This window comes from Salmo salar, unplaced genomic scaffold (genome assembly GCF_905237065.1).
Source record: "Salmo salar unplaced genomic scaffold, Ssal_v3.1, whole genome shotgun sequence".
In the NCBI taxonomy this organism is placed as follows: domain Eukaryota; kingdom Metazoa; phylum Chordata; class Actinopteri; order Salmoniformes; family Salmonidae; genus Salmo; species Salmo salar.
In genome coordinates, this window is record NW_025547485.1 from 364,400 (window position 1) to 386,373 (window position 21,974).

The window sequence follows — 21,974 nt, forward strand, 5'->3', positions numbered from 1 at the left end:
AGGAGTGCTTGTATCGAATTTCGAATCGTTCCCTTGACGATATGTGTTCAGTTTTTTTCTTCCTACCTATGAATTTCATTAAAATAAAACAAGCATTTCTTTCATCAAAGAACTGAACATCAAAATAAGAAGCTCAGCAAGAGAAAATCAACATCGGAAGTGTATTAAAAAGTCAGAAATGATTAGGCTGAAAAAGTGTAGACATTTCTAATTTAAATAATAACATTTCATATTTTTCACAGGCAATCCCAGTGGATACGTTTCTGAGGGAATCTAATCTACTTGGTATGATTTCAATACCGCTTCCATTTCTCTGCAATTATTTCACACTCTTTGTAGTTCTCTGAGTCAAGATCAAGAGCTATACATAGGTGTTCAAAACCAACCGGAAAAACATAGCTATGCTTCCACAAGGAACGTGACACCAACATTATACACAGAAATACATTTCAATGAGGCTTGTTAGCATGTTCTGGAATCAAAAGATATACAGATATAGTGTTGAGGTTTATTACATGATGTTAGAGGGGTATGAGAGATAGATAAAGATATACAGATATAGTGTTGAGGTTTATTACATGATGGTAGAGGGGTATGAGAGATAAAGATATACAGATATAGTGTTGAGGTTTATTACATGATGGTAGAGGGGTATGAGAGATAGATAAAGATATACAGATATAGTGTTGAGGTTTATTACATGATGGTAGAGGGGTATGAGAGATAGATAAAGATATAGTGTTGAGGTTTATTACATGATGTTAGAGGGGTATGAGAGATAGATAAAGATATAGTGTTGAGGTTTATTACATGATGTTAGAGGGGTATGAGAGATAGATAAAGATATACAGATATAGTGTTGAGGTTTATTACATGATGGTAGAGGGGTATGAGAGATAGATAAAGATATACAGATATAGTGTTGAGGTTTATTACATGATGGTAGAGGGGTATGAGAGATAGATAAAGATATACAGATATAGTGTTGAGGTTTATTACATGATGGTAGAGCGGTATGAGAGATAGATAAAGATATACAGATATAGTGTTGAGGTTTATTACATGATGTTAGAGGGGTATGAGAGATAGATAAAGATATACAGATATAGTGTTGAGGTTTATTACATGATGGTAGAGGGGTATGAGAGATAGATAAGGATATACAGATATAGTGTTGAGGTTTATTACATGATGGTAGAGGGGTATGAGGCAACTGCAGGTGCTGTTCCTACTTTACTTGAGGTAACGCTTCAGCTTATTAAAGAGGAAGCTGGTGTAAGAGCAAGGCAATACCACACACGCACACACACACACACACACACACACACACACACACACACACACACACACACACACACACACACACACACACACACACACAAAACAGACACCACCAGAATGAGAGCTTTAGCTTTACTTTAGTCTGAGAGACATTATTTCCACTCAACTGTCTCTTTGCTCTTTGTTTCAGTCTTTGGTATGCAGAGGCGGTGGTGGGAAAATGTGTCATTTTACACTCTGCAGGAGACGAGAAGGAAGGGTGTCACTCACTGTGGACTAATTAAAATCCTCAATTAGAATGTTGAACAGAACGAGGGGAGTATTTCAAACTTCACTTGCTTTCCTCTCCTCTCTCTCCATGCATGGTTCATTTGGAGCGAAAGAGATATTATTTTCTTGGCAAACATTCAAACACCTCCTCATTCCTTAACACCTTCTAATTCAGTTGAAGTCAGTCAATATTCCACAACATTATATGATATCAAATGGGAATTCACAGTTATCTTTTAATTGTTTCTGACTGTAAAAGGTAATTGATATGTGGTGGGATTCCTTGTTCGATTTATTCTAACACGCCGTGTCTCTTCCCTTTCATTCCAAGCCTTTCCTGTTAACCAAGCCCTTCCTGTTAACCAAGCCCTTCCTGTTAACCAAGCCCTTCCTGTTAACCAAGCCCTTCCTGTTAACCAAGCCCTTCCTGTTAACCAAGCCCTCCCTGTTAACCAAGCCCTTCCTGTTAACCAAGCCCTTCCTGTTAACCAAGCCCTTCCTGTTAACCAAGCCCTTCCTGTTAACCAAGCCCTTCCTGTTAACCAAGCCCTCCCTGTTAACCAAGCCCTTCCTGTTAACCAAGCCCTTCCTGTTAACCAAGCCCTTCCTGTTAACCAAGCCCTTCCTGTTAACCAAGCCCTTCCTGTTAACCAAGCCCTCCCTGTTAACCAAGCCCTCCCTGTTAACCAAGCCCTCCCTGTTAACCAAGCCCGCCAGTTAACCAAGCCCGTCCAGTTAACCAAGCCCGTCCAGTTAACCAAGCCGTTCCTGTTAACCAAGCCCTTCCTGTTAACCAAGCCCGTCCAGTTAACCAAGCCCGTCCAGTTAACCAAGCCCGTCCAGTTAACCAAGCCCTTCCTGTTAACCAACCCCTCCAGTTAACCACGCCCGTCCAGTTAACCAAGACCTTCCTGTTAACCAAGCCCTTCCTGTTAACCAAGCCTTTCCTGTTAACCAAGCCGTTCCTGTTAACCAAGCTCTTCCTGTTAGCCACGCCCTTCCTGTTAACCTAGCCTTTCCAGTTAACCAAGCCCTTCCTTGGGAGTACAGTTTGTCATATGACCGTGTACCAGAGAACCAGACTCAGGAGGGGAGCATGGATAGATCTGTGTCCCACCAAACAGGACATTTCTCTGGGGAAGATCGAGTCTCATAACGGGGAATTCCGACCAGAGTTGAGCGCGCATACATGGAACATAATTCCCTTTTTTTATGCACTTTTCTCTCCATGCGTATTCTGACCTTGAATTTAAGCATGAGAATAGCACGCTATTCATTCGCTATTTGTTTGTGTGTAAGATCAAAGAAATGAAGGTGTCTACAGATACACCGTATTCTGACCTTGACATAATTCCCTCACAATTCCACCACCCTTATGCACCATGAAACAATAAATGTGGTCGAGCAACTTGTCAGTTCCAAGTGTAGAAACATCTACTTTCTTTGTTCAGATAGAAATAACACCATTCCCCATGTACTCTCATGTACTAACTGAGAAGACCTTTTGATAACACTTATTGTTAAGATCTATTGATAAGACCAATTGATAAGACCTATTGATAAGACCTATTGATAAGACCTATTGATAAGACCAATTGCCGTGTGGGGTCTTAGGCTGGGTTTCTGTGTAGCACTTTGTGACATTGGCTGATGTAAAAATGGCTTTATAAATACATTTGATTGATGAGAATTTGATAAGAGCTAGGTCATTTTTTTAAATGTTTATTTATATTATTTCACCTTTATTTAACCAGGTAGGCCAGTTGAGAACAAGTTCTCATTTACAACTGTGACCTGGCCAAGGTAAAGCAAAGCACTGCGACAAAAACAACAACACAGAGTCACACATAAACAAATGTACAGTCAATAACACAAAAGAAAAGAAAAATTGAAACATCTATGCACAGTGTGTGCAAATGTAGAAGAGTAGGGAGGTAGGAAATAAATAGGCCCTAGAGGCTAAAATAATGACAATTTAGCATTAATACTGGAGTGATAGATGTACAGATGAGGATGTGCAAGTAGAGATACTGGGGTGCAAAAGAGCAAGAGGGTAAGTAATAATATGGGGATGAGGTAGTTGGATGTGCTATTTACAGATTGGCTGTGTACAGGTACAGTGATCGGTAAGCTGCTCTGACAGCTGATGCTTAAAGTTAGAGAGGGAGATATAAGACTCCAGCTTCAGAGATTTTTGCAATTGGTTCCAGTCATTGGCAGCAGAGATCTGGAAGGAAAGGCAGCCAAAGGAAGTGTTGGCTTTGGAGGTGACCAGTGCAATATACCTGCTGGAGCGTGTGCTATGGGTGGGTGTTGCTATGGTGACCAGTGAACTGAGATAAGGTGGGGCTTTACCTAGCAAAGACTTATAGATGACCTGGAGCCAGTGGGTTTGGCGACGGATATGTAGTGAATGAATAAGCCATTTGGAAAAGGGGATTTTAAATATACATTGTTTTAGTTCCATTTCACCTTATGATCACTGGAGACAAATGTGAAACCAGTCATATGGCAGCAAACTGAAACATAGCTACCGAGTTGATTTATGATTTCTAGAATGTTTTAACTATATGCCTGGACTGTTCACTGTATTTTTACAACTTGTATCATGTTAAATATGAATCACTATCGGTAGTCACCTTCAGGTATACTCACATTCATTTAGAACTGTCCCTTTAGTGTTCCTTTCCTTACATTTTGCATCATTCCACTACGTCATTAGTTTACCTTCCTCTGTCACGTTCATGTGTTTGTTCCTGAGGATTGCTAGCAATAGTAGAGCATATTAGGCTAACATATTACAAGTTGTGAAATAATTTAGGACGTAGCCTATTTGAATCAATTCTGGAACTCAGACTACACGTAGCAGGTTAAACTGGGACCCTGGTGCACGGTTCACCACGACTGGACCGTTGTCATCACGGTCCTATGGTCAGTGAGGATTATTACAGTAGATTTATAGGACTACTGTTCCACCCCTATTGTACACTTTTCTCACCTTTCAATATGTCATGGATTGAACAATTGAATATGGAAACTTTAAGGATGAATCAAACCACTGCATTTTTGAGTCACCAATATATTTTGTGCGTAAAGGCTCTCCAAACTTTTATGAAATTATTCATAAATACTTTCCTAACCCTAAATAATATACAAGATCAGAGTATTTTACAATCAAACAATTGGTGGTGAACAGGACACGATATGCATGTATTTACAATGTATGGTTTTCTTTCATTGATTCCTAATATTCTGAACCGTTCTCTCCATCTATTCTAGTGAGCCTGTTGAGAAAATTATAATATAAGGTACACCAAATTTAAAGGGATGGCTTTACATAAATGTACTGAAACCCCTATTAAATGAAAACTCCACAGGAAAATCTGTTGCCAGTAAGTGGGAGTTTTTTCAGCAGTTGAATTAAATGTATTCAGCACGCTAGGAAGCCACGCCTGCAAAGCCCGTTAAAGGACCTGCATAAAGTAAGTCTGAATATCAACTACTGAGAAGTGCGTAGGAAAGACGTACATTTCCTAAGTCTGAATTGGGCCCATGTCTCCTAAGGATGCTGATGGTGGTGGGGGTGCTTACGTGGCTGACGTAGATAGCTGTGTCCTCTTCATCGTCAGTCCGATAGCACAGCGTCAGACCCAACTTCTCCTGACTGTTGAGCCGACAGAGCTCTACCTGCTGTAGAGACAGAACAGAACAGAGAGAATTCCCAATGGAAAGGAGGAGAGGAGGAGGAGAGGAGAGAAGGAAGAGAGTCCAACAGAGATGTGTTACCTGCACAGACTTCATAATGACCTTGTTCTTTTCAAGTTCAAGAGCTGGGCCCATATTCCAAAAACGTCTCAGCGTAGGAGTGCTGATGTAGGATCGGTTTAGCCTTTCAGTTTATAATGAATGGACAGGGGGATCTGATCCTAGATCAGCACTCTGAAACGCTTTATGAGTACTCTGAGCTTACTCTCTGAGAATTGTCACTAAGCTTGTTGCCAAGAACATACGATACTGACTTCATTCATTGTGTAGGAAGTAGGTTAGTGACACAGAAGGGTGAATTATCCTTTTCTAAAGTGAGATAAGTATGAGATAATTATACAGAAGCTCTCAAAATCAGACGCTTCCAGCATTAAGGCCCTCTGGTCATTTCTACTGAGGATATTCAGCTAGGAGCCAGTGTAGATCCCCATTGCTGAGTAGGCTGTGGTTACCACGGTGATGAAATATTCACCATTCACTCTAGTGGGGTTCAGACTCCATGTCACCCTGGCCTTGCCATGGCATATAGCCATTACAATATTAACAACGTGATGTTTTCATCATAAACATCACAATTATCCAAACTATAAGCTAGAACTCGGGCATTTTCATTTCACTGTTAGTATCGGGAAGTTTTGACTTAATGTGCTCATAGTGAACTACAAAGTCCAGCATTCATAGCGAATGCTGATACCGCCTGCTAGGTAGATGGGGCGTGCCCACAAACTTGAATGATGCCATTGTTTATCTCGAATGACCAACACAGAGTAATCTCAGAAGATTTCTTTGTAAACTTTTGTTTTCACTATTGTTTGTCATCATGCCATGTGGGGTTCTGTGCCTTGCTGTGCTAATTACAACAAGCGCACAAATGTGCTACCTTCACTGCTCTACCTACCAGAGATTCACCCTGATCCTCCTAGTGGCTTGCGGCTATCAAGAATGATGCGGTGACCAAAGATTCCCAGAGGGATTACCAGAGGGATTACCAGACTGGACTGCTAGGGAATCCATTTCGACGCCAGCTGAGACGTGATGAGATACCATCGATTTTTTTCCTTCACAGCGAAACGGAAGATTCTTAATTAGAGGTAAAAATAGAATTGCTGATATAGTATCTTTAATAAAAAAAAACCTTCTTGGAGGAGGGACAGGGGCCAGACCATGAAGCACCACCCAACACAAATTGTAGTCTTTACGAGACTGAGAACGATGTATCTGCTTGTATATTTAGCAATGAATCCGATGATAGGAACATCGCTGAAAGACGTCCAATGGCTCTGTCGAACAAGGACAACCATATCTACACCCACAAAAACCATATAGTGTGATCAGTTTAACATAGAGCCTTCATGAAAATCCACAAAGTAGGATTACATTCATTTTCAGATCTCGCCCCACCCACCATCAATACACCGGAAGCTGTCATAGGGTGTATAATTCAGAGTGTGATGCCCTGACCTGCCTTCCTCCTGGGCAGCTATGTGTGAAACACATCTCACTGTCCTAGAAACACCTCAAACATGATGAAAACAAGCCCAGATTCCCCTTTAACTGACACATACTTTGGTGCCTCAACTTTACCAAGACCAACATGTTGATCAACATAGCTCATAGGGAGTAACACACAGTTCTCCAGTAAGTCTCTGCAAAGGGTGAAATAATATGTGTGTGTGTGTGTGTGTGTGTGTGTGTGTGTGTGTGTGTGTGTGTGTGTGTGTGTGTGTGTGTGTGTGTGTGTGTGTGTGTGTGTGTGTGTGTGTGTGTGTGTGTGTGTGTGTGTGTGTGTGTGTGTGTGTGTGTGTGTGTGTGTGTGTGTGTGTGTGTGTGTGTTAAAATGTAAACCAACTGTATCACTCAAACAAATTCAACAACTAACCCAATATCACCATGACATGCTGTGGCATTGGTACTAAAGATGCATCATTCCAGACCAGTTAAGACTGCAATTGATGTTGAATTATTGTCTGATAAATGACATTCCACCTCCTGTGGTCTTTGCTTATTCTTGTTGTGTGGTTCCTAATCTCTCCTCACCATGGTAACACATGTCCACTGCCCAGAGGGTGGTCTGTACATCAATAGCACTAAAACCTCATATCAAATAAAACACAGACGGGTGTCCCACTGGGGACGTCTTCGATGGTCGCACCGATGGCATTTACTACACAGCGTGTTCCCTTAATGTTGCAGGTGTATTAACCCTGGTCTGTTTGGTCACTGCTGTGTTGGGAAGAAACAGAAAGATATCATTTTACAGTTTGATATTTTGCTCTGCTAAAGGTATTTTACGTGTGAAGTTACAGTTGGAAGGCAGGGGGTCAAAAGAAGGCACTATAACAGGGATACCCTAATTAAAAGGGATAGGCTAATTAAAGGGATACCCTCATTAAAGGGAGAGGCTAATTAAAGGGATAGGCCAATTAAAGGGATAGCCTAATTAAAGGGATAGGCCAATTAAAGGGATAGCCCAATTAAAGAGATAGGCCAATTAAAGGGATAGCCTAATTAAAGGGATAGGCCAATTAAAGGGATAGCCTAATTAAAGGGATAGGCCAATTAAAGGGATAGCCTAATTAAAGGGATAGCCTAATTTCCAAAGGATTCGGGTGGCAGTTGGGAAAGATTAGATGACTGATTCAAAAAATAAATGAATTTCTTCGACATCTAGCCACAACAAACAGAGGACAAACAGAGGAGGCAGGGCACTTTTGACTAGGACAGCTGTTACTGGCGAGTAGACTCCACACTTCCACACAGTTTAGAACGGTTCAGAACGGTCGAGAAAAGTGGTTGACACGAACGCACCATGACTGTTGATTAACTACCATGTACTGAGAGATCAGAGAACACTAGCTCCCCTACTGTCAGAGGGCATTACTAGAGAGAACAATCACACTGAGTAGTACAGGACACAACCTTGTAATCTGGAGATGTTTGAGGTTAGATTAGAGTGAGAAATCCCAGTGTTTCGTGCAGACAGTACATTAACTCGTGTAGGGCTACAGGACACAACCTCATACTCGTCAGCACGAGATCTAGTAATAATCTGTGGATGTACTGAGGTCAGAGAGACACCGCCTAGAGAGACCACGCTAGTCTTGATTAGAAGATCATCTGTATCTGTGTGTTGTTTTTATAGCGGGTCACTGGGAAGAAAAAACGTCCCACCGCTGCCCTGTAGCTGTCCTTAAGTTACACGGCAGTAGTGTGAAGCCAGGCTAAACACATCCTTCACTGTTAATGTCCCTGAGCTGCCAGGGCTACTGAGGAGCAAGGGCATTCAGGGTACAGTTAGATACACTTGACTGAACAAAGAGTAACTGAGGGCCAGCTGTGTGAGGGGAAGGAGTAGCCATAACAACAGTAATCAGGTCACGACCTGACACTGACCCTGCCTCAGTTGGGTTGACCAGACTGTGTGTGTGTGTGTGTGTGTCCGCCTGCCTGCGAGTGTGTGTGTGTGTGTGTGTGTGTGTGTGTGTGTGTGTGTGTGTGTGTGTGTGTGTGTGTGTGTGTGTGTGTGTGTGTGTGTGTGTGTGTGTGTGTGTGTGTGTGTGTGTGTGTGTGTGTGTGTGTGTGTGTGTGTGTGTGTGTGTGTGTGTGTGTGTGTGTGTGTGCCTGTGAGTGTGTGCTCAAACTTCACGCCGTCTCTCATCCCTCTCTCACACAGAGAGACATCCGTCAATTTAGTCAGAAGTGGCCGTTAAACCACAGCTGACAGCAGAGGAACACTAATGACCCAGAATCCTGTGCAGCGAACCACCGCCACCCATTATACGAGCAGCACCACTGCACAAACACACACACTACCACGTCACCCATCACCTCACCTCACCTCACGTCTCCCACGGTCACTGCCTCTCTGACACAAATTACAATCTCCACCCAGCCTCCCAGACAGGCTATTTTTCAACACTCCAAGTGTATCTGAAATGTGTCATTGTTTGTAGGGAAAACATACCAAATTGAGGTAGTAAGATTCATAGCGGTATTTTAATCTTTATCATTCCGATAACATAATGAGCTGCGGGGGAGATTTGGTTGTAATTAGCGTTTTAGTGAATAAGTAGGAAACACTATATTTGACCAATAGACACATGACTTGTCAATATAACTGCTGTGGGAGAATTGTCATCGCAGGAACTTGTGTGGCTCCATATTGATTTACCTCATACTCAAACTCCTCTGGCCTGTCCACTTCAGCTGGGGTGTTGGAGAGGTACTCTGGACACTCGTAGAATTCATGCTCCATTGTGTGGATGGAGTGACAGCTGAGGGGAGACAGAATGAGAGGAAGAGAGAGGGGAAGAGGAGAAAGACAGATGTGTGAGTAGCAAGCTGATTTCAACACCTTTCTCCCTGTGCTGTGCATATTGGTCGCTAACATAAAATCCCTTTTACAACCCCCAGTAAAGCAACTAATGGCAGGGCTCTAAACACACGTTGTGCCATTTTAAACATGGACATGTTTTAACAAGACAAAAAACCCATGTAAGTGACATAACCTGCAAAAAGAACCTGCAAAAAGACCCTGTAAAAAGAACCTGTAAAAAGACCCTGTAAAAAGAACCTGTTAAAAAGAACCTGTAAAAAGAACCTGTTAAAAAGACCCTGTAAAAAGACCCTGTAAAAAGAACCTGTAAAAAGACCCTGTAAAAAGAACCTGTTAAAAAGACCCTGTAAAAAGAACCTGTTAAAAAGACCCTGTAAAAAGAACCTGTTAAAAAGAACCTGTAAAAAGACCCTGTAAAAAGAACCTGTTAAAAAGACCCTGTAAAAAGACCCTGTAAAAAGAACCTGTTAAAAAGACCCTGTAAAAAGACCCTGTTAAAAATAACCTGTAAAAAGAACCTGTTAAAAAGACCCTGTAAAAAGAACCTGTTAAAAAGAACCTGTAAAAAGAACCTGTAAAAAGAACCTGTTAAAAAGAACCTGTTAAAAAGAACCTGTAAAAAGACATCTCTGTCTCCTCAGTAATATATTGATTTACAGATGGTTACTTGGCATGTATACAGACACATGTCAGCCCTGGGTATAACCAGCCCACAGTAACATCACTGTTATTTAGAATCACAACAGCATCCATACTGCCTCCCCCTTATCAGCCGTAGCACAGACGAGGGACCGGATGATTTGTAGTTTATAGGACAAATGTATTTCATTTCTGGCCCAGTAAAGACCTATAAATAGACTGAGAATGAACGTAGCGCTGTATAACAGTCACTCCATTTGTTTTTAATCACCTTGTAAACTCTTAAAGGAAATGGATGCAGCAGTCTGGCTGCACTGCAGACACAATTACTACATGCCAGTTGGAGAGCATCCTAATGACATTAAAGGGATGTGATCAGCTGTACTGGGGGGCAGTAATGCTGTTGTCCTCCATGATACAGTAGAGGCTCTGATCAACCACATCAGGTTGATGTAACCCATAATAAAGCATCTCCATGTTGAGGAGAACCATCCAAGGGCCACTCATACAAATGTATACATTCACCACAGTAAGTCACTTTGGATAAAAGTGTCTGCTAATGCCACATATTATTACATTAGCCACATGTTATTCATTCATATTCAAGGGTAACACACGTTCTTTCTGAATAAAGGGTTTATCTATTAGAAAGTTCCGGCAGAAAATTCAGGCCAAACCCATGAGTCACATACATAACATGTATTACTCAGACAGAAGTCTACAACAATGGTTCTCAATTCCTGGCTCCCTGTATATTAACCCCTAGTGAGGTTATCGCCACGGCAACGAGGCATAGCTCACCTGACAGCAGGAAGGGTTAGGATGGAGACTAGGGTTAGGGTTAGGGTTAGAGTTAGAGTTAGATGTCCCTAATCTTTCCAACAGGAGGAAGGGGCCGATAACAGGTTAGGGTTAGGTTAAGGGTTAGGGTTAAGGGTTAGGGTTAGGGTTAGGGTTAGGTTAAGGGTTAGAGTTAGATGTCCCTAGTCTTTCCAACAGGAGGAAGGGGTAGATAACAGGTTAGGGTTAGGGTTGAGGGTTAGGGTTGAGGGTTAGGGCTGAGGGTTAGGGTTAGGGTTAGGGTTGAGGGTTAGGGTTAGGGTTAGGGTTGAGGGTTAGGGCTGAGGGTTAGGGTTAGGGTTGAGGGTTAGGGTTAGGGTTAGGGTTGAGGCTAGGATTACGGTAAGGTTTAAGGCTAGGGTTAGGGTAAGGGATAAGGTTAATGTTAAGGTTAGGGTTAGATGCCCCTCACCTGTCTGACAGCAGAAAGGGGTAGATAACAGGTTAGGGTTAGGGTTGAGGGTTAGGGTTGAGGTTTAGGATTGAGGGTTAGGGTTGAGGGTTAGGGCTGAGGGTTAGGGTTAGGGCTGAGGGTTAGGGTTAGGGTTGAGGGTTAGGGTTAGGATTGAGGCTAGGATTACGGTAAGGTTTAAGGCTAGGGTTAGGGTAAGGGATAAGGTTAATGTTAAGGTTAGGGTTAGGATTAGATGCCCCTCACCTGTCTGACAGCAGAAAGGGGCAGATGTCAGGTACAGGTGGAGTAGCAGGCCTCAGCTTAGCCAGGGCCATGATGTGTTCGAAAGTGATGTCCGTCTGCGTGCACACGTCCACCACGTGAACTTCCTGTAGTGTTTGGTGTGAGTGGGCGGGGTTGCCATGGTGACGGACGACCTGCACCACGATGGGGTCTCTCCTGATGACCTCCACCACCTCGTCATGGCTGGCCTTGGAGTAGTCCCTGCCATTCACCTGAACAGGGAAGAGATAGAAGAGTCTTAAACCTATATATACTGTACAGGAATAACTAGGTGTCTATGTGGTGGGAGACAGAAGAGTCTTAAACCTATGTACACTGTACAGGAATAACTAGGTGTCTATGGGGTGGGAGACAGAAGAATCTTAAACCTATATATACTGTACAGGAATAACTAGGTGTCTATGTGGTGGGAGACAGAAGAGTCTTAAACCTATATATACTGTACAGGAATAACTAGGTGTCTATGTGGTGGGAGACAGAAGAGTCTTAAACCTATATATACTGTACAGGAATAACTAGGTGTCTATGTGGTGGGAGACAGAAGAATCTTAAACCTATATATACTGTACAGGAATAACTAGGTGTCTATGGGGTGGGAGACAGAAGAGTCTTAAACCTATATATACTGTACAGGAATAACTAGGTGTCTATGTGGTGGGAGACAGAAGAGTCTTAAACCTATATATACTGTACAGGAATAACTAGGTGTCTATGTGGTGGGAGACAGAAGAGTCTTAAACCTATATATACTGTACAGGAATAACTAGGTGTCTATGTGGTGGGAGACAGAAGAGTCTTAAACCTATGTATACTGTACAGGAATAACTAGGTGTCTATGTGGTGGGAGACAGAAGAGTCTTAAACCTATATATACTGTACAGGAATAACTAGGTGTCTATGTGGTGGGAGACAGAAGAGTCTTAAACCTATATATACTGTACAGGAATAACTAGGTGTCTATGTGGTGGGAGACAGAAGAGTCTTAAACCTATATATACTGTACAGGAATAACTAGGTGTCTATGTGGTGGGAGACAGAAGAGTCTTAAACCTATATATACTGTACAGGAATAACTAGGTGTCTATGTGGTGGGAGACAGAAGAGTCTTAAACCTATATATACTGTACAGGAATAACTAGGTGTCTATGTGGTGGGAGACAGAAGAGTCTTAAACCTATATATACTGTACAGGAATAACTAGGTGTCTATGTGGTGGGAGACAGAAGAGTCTTAAACCTATATATACTGTACAGGAATAACTAGGTGTCTATGTGGTGGGAGACAGAAGAGTCTTAAACCTATGTATACTGTACAGGAATAACTAGGTGTCTATGTGGTGGGAGACAGAAGAGTCTTAAACCTATATATACTGTACAGGAATAACTAGGTGTCTATGTGGTGGGAGACAGAAGAGTCTTAAACCTATATATACTGTACAGGAATAACTAGGTGTCTATGTGGTGGGAGACAGAAGAGTCTTAAACCTATATATACTGTACAGGAATAACTAGGTGTCTATGTGGTGGGAGACAGAAGAGTCTTAAACCTATATATACTGTACAGGAATAACTAGGTGTCTATGTGGTGGGAGACAGAAGAGTCTTAAACCTATATATACTGTACAGGAATAACTAGGTGTCTATGTGGTGGGAGACAGAAGAGTCTTAAACCTATATATACTGTACAGGAATAACTAGGTGTCTATGTGGTGGGAGACAGAAGAGTCTTAAACCTATATATACTGTACAGGAATAACTAGGTGTCTATGTGGTGGGAGACAGAAGAGTCTTAAACCTATATATACTGTACAGGAATAACTAGGTGTCTATGTGGTGGGAGACAGAAGAGTCTTAAACCTATATATACTTACAGGAATAACTAGGTGTCTATGTGGTGGGAGACAGAAGAGTCTTAAACCTATATATACTGTACAGGAATAACTAGGTGTCTATGTGGTGGGAGACAGAAGAGTCTTAAACCTATATATACTGTACAGGAATAACTAGGTGTCTATGGGGTGGGAGACAGAAGAGTCTTAAACCTATATATACTGTACAGGAATAACTAGGTGTCTATGTGGTGGGAGACAGAAGAGTCTTAAACCTATATATACTGTACAGGAATAACTAGGTGTCTATGTGGTGGGAGACAGAAGAGTCTTAAACCTATATATACTGTACAGGAATAACTAGGTGTCTATGGGGTGAGTCAGTATCACAAAAGCTAGACTCTTCCCACAGCCAAGTCCCCACCATTCCCAAATTCCTACCATTCCCAAATTCCTACCATTCCCAAGAACCTAACATTCTCAAGTCTCTACCATTCCCAAGTCCCTAACATTCCCAAGTTCCTACAAAAAATCATTTAATTAAATTAAATTCTCAAGTCTCTAACATTCCCAAGTCCCTACCATTCCCAAGTTCCTACCATTCCCAAGTCCCTAGCATTCCCAAGTCCCTACCATTCCCAAGTCCCTAGCATTCCCAAGTCCCTAGCATTCCCAAGTCCCTATCATTCCCAAGTCCCTACCATTCACCAGATGGAGGAGATGGAGGTGTCCTGTTAGTCCTATGTCCTGAGCCCACAGAGAAGCAGCATATGTGATACTGTAGAGTGCACCTAGTGATCCAATTACAACCTGCTGAGTACCCTTCTGTTTCTGCATCAGCCAACACCTTTGTCATTGTCTTGCCAAGGCAACAACATAAGCCATTTGAAAACACTATTTTATACTTGTATTTCAGAGAAGCATTACAATGCTACAATTTCACACACTGATCCTCCTTTCTTCTCCATTCTTATTCATATCCAGTACTGAACTGACATACTGAGACCTCCTACCCACCACATAACAGAACAGTGGACCCCTGGGACTAACAGTTCAGTAATGATCCCTGAGAGCCTGGGTGAGCCTGGAGAAGAAAAGCCTGTCAGTTTTAAAGGGCACCTGCTGTCTCTCCAGGGGAGGGGAGGTGGAGAGGGAGAAGGCCAGGGTGGAGGCCTCTTCCCCTGGGTTGGACTGGTCTGAGCTCTGGGTCTCTGTCTCTGGGTCTGATCATTACGGTAACTGTGGGGTTCAAACTAAATGTCTGGGTTTCAGTGGGAGGTGCACTCATCATACTGACACCTGCCAAGTAACACCTGCCCCCCCCCATACAAATGTATACATTCACCACAGTAAGTCTCTTTGGATAAAAGTGTCTGCTAATGCCACATATTATTACATTAGCCACATGTTATTCATTCATATTCAAGGGTAACACACGTTCTTTCTGAATAAAGGGTTTATCTATTAGAAAGTTCCGGCAGAAAATTCAGGCCAAACCCATGAGTCACATACATAACATGTATTACTCAGACAGAAGTCTACAACAATGGTTCTCAATTCCTGGCTCCCTGTATATTAACCCCTAGTGAGGTTATCGCCACGGCAACGAGACATAGCTCACCTGACAGCAGGAAGGGTTAGGATGGAGGCTAGGGTTAGGTTAAGGGTTAGAGTTAGATGTCCCTAATCTTTCCAACAGGAGGAAGGGGCCGATAACAGGTTAGGGTTAGGTTAAGGGTTAGAGTTAGAGTTGAGGGTTAGGTTAAGGGTTAGATGTCCCTAGTCTTTCCAACAGGAGGAAGGGGTAGATAACAGGTTAGGGTTAGGTTAAGGGTTAGGGTTAGAGTTGAGGGTTAGGGTTAGGGTTAAGGGTTAGATGTCCCTAGTCTTTCCGACAGCAGGAAGGGGCAGATAACAGGTTAGGGTTAGGTTAAGGGTTAGAGTTAGAGTTGAGGGTTAGGGTTAGGGTTAGGTTAAGGGTTAGAGTTAGAGTTGAGGGATAGGGTTCGGGTTAGGTTAAGGGTTAGAGATAGAGTTGAGGGTTAGGTTAAGGGTTAGATGTCCCTAGTCTTTCCGACAGCAGGAAGGGGTAGATAACAGGTTAGGGTTAGGTTAAGGGTTAGGGTTAGAGTTGAGGGTTAGGGTTAGGGTTAAGGGTTAGGGTTAGAGTTGAGGGTTAGGGTTAGGGTTAGGTTAAGGGTTAGAGTTAGATGTCCCTAGTCTTTCCAACAGGAGGAAGGGGTAGATAACAGGTTAGGGTTAGGTTAAGGGTTAGAGTTAGAGTTGAGGGTTAGGTTAAGGGTTAGACTTAGATGTCCCTAGTCTTTCCGATAGCAGGAAGGGGCAGATAACAGGTTAGGGTTAGGTTAAGGGTTAGAGTTAGAGTTGAGGGATAGGGTTAGGGTTAGGTTAAGGGTTAGAGTTAGATGTCCCTAGTCTTTCCAACAGGAGGAAGGGGTAGATAACAGGTTAGGGTTAGGTTAAGGGTTAGAGTTAGATGTCCCTAGTCTTTCCAACAGGAGGAAGGGGTAGATAACAGGTTAGGGTTAGGTTAAGGGTTAGGGTTAGAGTTGAGGGTTAGGGTTAGGTTAAGGGTTAGAGTTAGATGTCCCTAGTCTTTCCGACAGCAGGAAGGGGTAGATAACAGGTTAGGGTTAGAGTTGAGAGGGTTTCTGTTTGTGCTGGTATCAAACCTTGGGTTGCACAGGGCCTATTGCAACTTCCTGTTCTGTCTGCATATTGCAAGTCAGTCTGGTCTGAAGAGGGTAGAACATTGGGCCGGTTTTTGCCTGAGGGATCGATGAAGGCAGAGAGCTGAGACTAGGGTTGGGTTAGGGTTAGATGTCCCTCATCTGTCTGACAGCACACACACATCCTTGGTCTGCAGTCATCTGTGACCTCAGATACACGGTTTATCCAATTACAGAGCCTCATTACAGTACAGATGTCAAATTCATGTTCAATCAATTACATCCTCAGATTTATTTTCAACACTGATTATTGAAATGTGTCAGGATGTCAAACTGGGACACGCACACACACACACACACGCACGCACGCACGCACGCACGCACGCACGCACGCACGCACGCACACACACACACACACACACACACACACACACACACACACACACACACACACACACACACACACACACGCAAAGATACACAAACATACGCACATGGATACACATGTACGCACCCACTGAAACACACACACACACGCACACACACAGACACACACACTTACTTACCTGACCCTAAATCAGAACTGATAGAATCTGTTTATTATTAAAATGAGATTAGATGTATTCATTCATCAGAGGCAGAAATAAAGAAATGGATGGTTGCTCTATTCAGCTCTGTAATGAGATAGATACCAGCTCCATGTATCTCTGTAATGAGTTAGAAACCAGCTTCATTTATCTCTGTAATGATAGATACCAGCTCCATTTATCTCTGTAATGAGTTAGAAACCAGCTTCATTTATCTCTGTAATGATAGATACCAGCTCCATTTATCTCTGTAATGATAGATACCGGCTCCATTTATATCTGTAATGAGTTAGAAACCAGCTCCATTTATCTCTGTAATGATAGAAACCAGCTCCATTTATCTCTGTAATGATAGAAACCAGCTCCATTTATCTCTGTAATGAGATAGAAACCAGCTCCATTTATCTCTGTAATGAGATAGAAACCAGCTTCATTTATCTCTGTAATGATAGAAACCAGCTCCATTTATCTCTGTAATGAGTTAGAAACCAGCTCCATTTATCTCTGTAATGAGATAGAAACCAGCTCCATTTATCTCTGTAATGAGATAGAAACCAGCTCCATTTATCTCTGTAATGAGATGGAAACCAGCTCCATTTATCACTGTAATGAGATAGAAACCAGCTCCATTTATCTCTGTAATGAGATGGAAACCAGCTCCATGTATCTCTGTAATGAGATAGAAACCAGCTCCATGTATCTCTGTAATGAGATGGAAACCAGCTCCATGTATCTCTGTAATGAGATGGAAACCAGCTCCATGTATCTCTGTAACGAGATGGAAACCAGCTCCATTTATCTCTGTAATGAGATGGAAACCAGCTCCATTTATCTCTGTAATGAGATAGAAAGCAGCTCCATTTATCTCTGTAATAAAATAGAAACCAGCTCCATTTATCTCTGTAATAAAATAGAAACCAGCTCCATTTATCTCTCTAATAAAATAGAAACCAGCTCCATGTAGGCAAGCGAAGACATAAGGATGATAGACAGATACAGGACATGGTACATGTAAGGTGTGTGTGTGTGTGTGTGTGTGTGTGTGTGTGTGTGTGTGTGTGTGTGTGTGTGTGTGTGTGTGTGTGTGTGTGTGTGTGTGTGTGTGTGTGTGTGTGTGTGTGTGTGTGTGTGTGTGAGTGTGAGTGTGAGTGTGAGAGTGAGTGAGGTGATGCATGACAGAGTCCGCCCAGAGGGAGTGGGAGCAGGTCAGGATATCCCCTGGGTGTCCACAGCTGACCCAGAGGGAGAGGGAGCAGGTCAGGATATCCCCTGGGTGTCCACAGCTGACCCAGCACACAGCACAGAGACGACAAAACTAGCTAGCCACTTACTGATTAAATACGGTAAAACCATGAAACCTTGGCTGACCTGAACTACCCTCACTACCAGAGTTACTTCCTGGATCAGCACCCAGCATGCAGCAGACACCACACAATGTAGATAACTTAACTGACAGAAGAAAACAACTAGCTGTTAATTTACTGAATCTAAACCCAGAGGCCTTGGTAGACCTGAGCTACCCTTACCTGACAGACTGTTAGATCTCCTGAGACTCTGACAGACTGTTAGATCTCCTGACTGACTGTTAGATCTCCTGAGCTACTCTCACCTGACAGACTGTTAGATCTCCTGACTGACTGTTAGATCTCCTGACTGACTGTTAGATCTCCTGACAGACTGTTAGATCTCCTGACAGACTGTTAGATCTCCTGACTGACTGTTAGATCTCCTGACAGACTGTTAGATCTCCTGAGCTACTCTCACCTGACAGACTGTTAGATCTCCTGACTGACTGTTAGATCTCCTGAGTGACTGTTAGATCTCCTGAGTTACTCTCACCTGACTGACTGTTAGATCTCCTGAGCTACTCTCACCTGACTGACTGTTAGATCTCCTGACTGACTGTTAGATCTCCTGACAGACTGTTAGATCTCCTGAGCTACTCTCACCTGACTGACTGTTAGATCTCCTGACTGACTATTAGATCTCCTGACAGACTGTTAGATCTCCTGAGCTACTCTCACCTGACTGTTAGATCTCCTGACTGACTGTTAGATCTCCTGACAGACTGTTAGATCTCCTGAGCTACTCTCACCTGACTGACTGTTAGATCTCCTGACTGACTATTAGATCTCCTGACAGACTGTTAGATCTCCTGAGCTACTCTCACCTGACTGTTAGATCTCCTGACTGACTGTTAGATCTCCTGACAGACTGTTAGATCTCCTGAGCTACTCTCACCTGACTGACTGTTAGATCTCCTGACAGACTGTTAGATCTCCTGAGCTACTCTCACCTGACTGACTGTTAGATCTCCTGACTGACTGTTAGATCTCCTGACTGACTGTTAGATCTCCTGACAGACTGTTAGATCTCCTGAGCTACTCTCACCTGACTGACTGTTAGATCTCCTGACTGACTGTTAGATCTCCTGACTGACTGTTAGATCTCCTGACTGACTGTTAGATCTCCTGACTGACTGTTAGATCTCCTGAGCTACCCTTACCTGACAGACTGTTAGATCTCCTGAGCTACTCTCACCTGACTGTTAGATCTCCTGACTGACTGTTAGATCTCCTGACAGACTGTTAGATCTCCTGAGCTACTCTCACCTGACAGACTGTTGGATCTCCTGACTGACTGTTAGATCTCCTGAGCTGACTATCTCCTGACAGACTGTTAGATCTCCTGACTGACTGTTAGATCTCCTGAGCTACTCTCACCTGACAGACTGTTAGATCTCCTGACTGACTGTTAGATCTCCTGAGCTACCCTTACCTGACAGACTGTTAGATCTCCTGACTGACTGTTAGATCTCCTGACTGACTGTTAGATCTCCTGAGCTACCCTTACCTGACAGCTGTTGACTCTTGACTGACTGTTAGATCTCCTGACTGACTGTTAGATCTGCTGAGCTACTCTGACCTGACTGACTGTTAGATCTCCTGACTGACTGTTAGATCTCCTGACTGACTGTTAGATCTCCTGAGCTACTCTCACCTGACAGACTGTTAGATCTCCTGACTGACTGTTAGATCTCCTGAGCTACTCTCACCTGACAGACTGTTGGATCTCCTGACAGACTGTTAGATCTCCTGACTTGGACTGTTAGATCTCCTGACTGACTGTTAGATCTCCTGAGCTACTCTCACCTGACAGACTGTTAGATCTCCTGACTGACTGTTAGATCTCCTGAGCTACTCTTACCTGACTGACTGTTAGATCTCCTGACTGACTGTTAGATCTCCTGACTGGCTGTTGGATCTCCTGAGCTACTCTCACCTGACTGACTGTTAGATCTCCTGACTGACTGTTAGATCTCGAACACCTGACTGACTGTTAGATCTCCTGACTGACTGTTAGATCTCTGACTGGCTGTTGGATCTCCTGAGCTACTCTCACCTGACAGACTGTTAGATCTCCTGAGTATCTCACCTGACTGACTGTTAGATCTCCTGAGAGTTAGATCTCACCTGACAGACTGTTAGATCTCCTGACTGACTGTTAGATCTCCTGAGTTACTCTCACCTGACAGACTGTTAGATCTCCTGACTGACTGTTAGATCTCCTGAGTTACTCTCACCTGACAGACTGTTAGATCTCCTGACTGACTGTTAGATCTCCTGACTGACTATCAGAGTTCTTGCCAAGATCAGCATACAGCAAAGACAGAAGAAAACAAAACCCTGTGGCTAACCACTAATAGAGAAATAAAAGGTATCTTATTTGACCTGAGCTAGACACTCACAGAGTTACTGCCTGGTTCAGCACACAGCAATACAGCAAAGACCATCTGTGAACTGTGATGTTTTGATCTCTGTGCTCTCTCTCAATGACATTTAAGGGGCTTTATTGGCATGGGAAATATGCTTATATTGCCAAAGCAAGTGAAATAGATAATAAACATCCTCCATCATGCTTTTAGGCTGACTGATCTCTCTCTCTCTCTCTCGCTCTCTCTCGCTCTCGCTCTCGCTCGCTCTCGCTCGCCCTCGCTCTCCCGCTCTCGCTCTCTCTCTCTCTGAGGTGAGGATACAACTGTCAGAAGAGCTGAGAAGAGGAAATCAGTCAGCCCAAAAGCATGATGGATGAGGAGCGTTTTCTGAAGTCTATGTGGGCTTTCCATTGATATTGTATCTATGGTATTGTCATCGGTTTGAAGACTGGTTTGATGTCTGAGAGTAATGCCTTTTTGATTGAAGCTTGCTTTCTCGTAACGTCAACACAGCTTCCTATTGTGTGTAACCTGAAACGTACACACAGACATACTGTATCTCGTCTCATACGGTAAGGAAACATACAGAGAACACCACATGAGGTACTTCCTGGTTCCCTCGAGGTAAAGGTTACTGATGTCAATACAACATAGCCCCCATGGACCTGTGTGTGTTTGAAGTGAGAGCTCTTGTCTTCCCCAACACCAGTCTGTGAAGGTCAGTAGTTATTGTGGTCTACCACAGGGTGTGAGGGTCAGGAAGAGACCCTGACAGGAGACAGGGCCATCAGGGTAGTAGTCTTATATTGATTATAGACCTTAATAATATCAGGCTACTCAAGTAAAATGTCAAATGATTTCATCAATAGACCTGTCCTATGTAGCTCTGGTTGAGAGCCAGCCTCGTCTGCAGCCTTTCCTGTTGAGGTCTGCTATCTCAAGATAAGAGCAGAATACGTTAGCCAGTGATGCTCCACTACAGTCTATGGGACGTTATCCTGTTTACAGACATTAAACTCTTCATGTGTTACATAGACTGGTATCCAGTGATGTGGCCCTACAGACATTAAACTCTTCATGTGTTACATAGACTGGTATCCATTGATGTGGCCCTACAGACAGTAAACTCTTCCTGTGTTACATAGACTGGTATCCAGTGATGTGGCCCTACAGACAGTAAACTCTTCCTGTGTTACATAGACTGGTATCCAGTGATGTGGCCCTACAGACAGTAAACTCTTCATGTGTTACATAGACTGGTATCTAGTGATGTGGCCCTACAGACAGTAAACTCTTCATGTGTTACATAGACTGGTATCCAGTGAT

The 21,974-nt window shown here is 43.1% G+C and overlaps 1 pseudogene; it reads right to left on the reverse strand.

Annotated features, from left to right (window-relative positions):
- Positions 1-12,268, reverse strand: part of LOC106594226 (PDZ domain-containing RING finger protein 4-like) — a 32,238-nt pseudogene extending 19,970 nt beyond the window's left edge.
- Between the last annotated feature and the right edge of the window lie 9,706 nt (positions 12,269-21,974).